The sequence below is a fragment of the Triticum dicoccoides genome, chromosome 5B, assembly GCF_002162155.2.
Source record: "Triticum dicoccoides isolate Atlit2015 ecotype Zavitan chromosome 5B, WEW_v2.0, whole genome shotgun sequence".
NCBI lineage: Eukaryota > Viridiplantae > Streptophyta > Magnoliopsida > Poales > Poaceae > Triticum > Triticum dicoccoides.
The window spans coordinates 192837486-192839401 of record NC_041389.1 but is presented as its reverse complement, the minus strand read 5'-3'; the positions used below and the strand labels follow the sequence as shown (position 1 = coordinate 192839401).

Sequence of the window (1916 nt, the reverse complement as noted above, 5' to 3'; positions counted from 1 at the left end):
GATGCAAATTTTGCAAGAACCACATTCTTTTTTTTTTGTCGTCTCTGTAGCATGTTTTTTGCACTTCGGATTGGGAGTAAGTGAGCCGCGACTACCTAAAGTGAACCGCATGAATGAACCTCTAAAAAGAGGATTTTTTAAATGCATTTTGTTCTAAATGGAGTGTACTGAAAAATGATTCCTTCGTAGTGGACTTTTTTAAACCAAAGTGCACCGCATGGTCCAAAAGAATGAACCACAGTGCATTGAAGCAAACCACATTATTTTTGCAAAGTGAACCGCGACACCAAACCAAATTATATACTATGTCCATACAATTTTCAAAAATAATTTCTCCAAAAATAATAAAAAGTGAACTCCTCTGTGCAATATTGGACAAGGTGAACTCCTCTATACTATGCACTGTGCTGCAAATCTAAACATACATTTTTTTAATAAAAATAGTACAAGGCAAGCCGTATATTACAAGGTGAACTCTTATGAGGGTCCGCACGCTGGAACTAGCCATACTGCATCATTTGTGCGCTGCCTGTTCTAATGCTAATAAAAAATATTACAAGGCCAACCGCATATTTTTCATGGAGTGAACCTCACTGAAACGAACCGCTTTGTTCCATCCTACCAGCAGTCATTTTCTTTGTGTCTTTTGTGTTTTGCATCACAAGGAACAAAGTGAGCCGCAACAGATAGAGGAGCGAACCTATCCAAGAGACAGTGAATTTTTCCTAAAAGGAAATATGAACTTCTAGTTCCCTAGGAAATTACAAAAAAAGTTAACTACATTTGCACTTTGATTTCTCCTCAGAAAAACAACAAAAACAATGTACTGCACACGGAAAATCTTTATCGTCGTGGCAGTGAGCCAACGAGGTGGATGGGCCATGGAAAGAGAGCAACTCTTCTCGTCCACTCGTCAGGCTGCAATAGAGCCGAGAGGTAGTGAGGTCAACGTACACCAACGCTGCTATAGTTGCTCATTAGGTGGGAATGAGCTGCATCAGCAGCACTGCATGTTTGCTCGCTGAGGACTAAAACACCTGAACCACAAGAATCAAGAATAGTAAAATGCATTGAAAATTTTATTCTGAAAACAAAAAAGTGAACTGATCTTGCGTCCAACTGCAGAGCAGTTGACTGGTGACCAAAAGCAGTAAATCACACCACCTGAGGTTCTCGGGTGGGTTGTACTACAAGCATCCGAGAGGAGGAACCGAGGCTGCATCAAAAAGAGATGCCCAAGCTCGGAGCGAACTGCACGCGCCGCTGGCTGAAGGAATACACGAGCTGCGTTGCCCCCACAACTGTACTGCATGCGCGCGCATGCCAGCCTGCATGGTCGTGCTGCCCCACCGTGGATCCATGGCAGAGAGGAACAATTGGGGAGCGCCGCTGGCCACGCACGGGTCCCGACAGGCGCAGGGTCGCGTCGGGCGACATCATACTATTATCCTCGCGCTTGATCCTCAATTAGAGGTGCCGGCCCTGCTGCCCCACGTCGGCGCCCTCGTGGATGTACCCGGGGCCGGCCGAAGGAGAGGTTGTGCTGGCTACTACCGCCGGTGTCCTTTGTCCGCAGGTAGGACAACCCGCCGGAGAGGGTGTGGATCTGGCGTGAACCCGGCGACCACCGAGGTGGGGATTCGTTGTTCGGGCTCGGCGGCGTGACCAATCGTTGGTAGTTGGGTGGGTTTCGAGGAGGCAGGGGAGGGAGAGGTGGGGCATCGGGGCAGAGCATGGGGGCGGCCGGCAGGAAGCGATTTGGTTGCCGGCGGGGAAGAAGCGATGGTTGGAGGAGGTGGGGGCAGTTGGTTGTGTGCGTGGCGCCGCGGTGGTCGGGAGGGTCATCCCCATTGTCCCCGGGGCGGATCCCGATAGGTGGTGGGAGGGTGGAGCGTTGTGGTGGTTGGGGCCGTCCC

General features: G+C 49.7%; 1 long non-coding RNA gene across 1 annotated transcript; it reads right to left on the bottom strand.

Moving 5' to 3' along the window:
- Positions 1-416: 416 nt before the first annotated feature.
- On the bottom strand, positions 417-1910 carry LOC119308044. Its single transcript, XR_005149758.1, has 2 exons — positions 1165-1910; positions 417-1037 (listed from the first exon to the last, which is right to left on the bottom strand). It is a non-coding gene; the product is annotated as an uncharacterized LOC119308044 (long non-coding RNA).
- Positions 1911-1916: the final 6 nt, after the last annotated feature.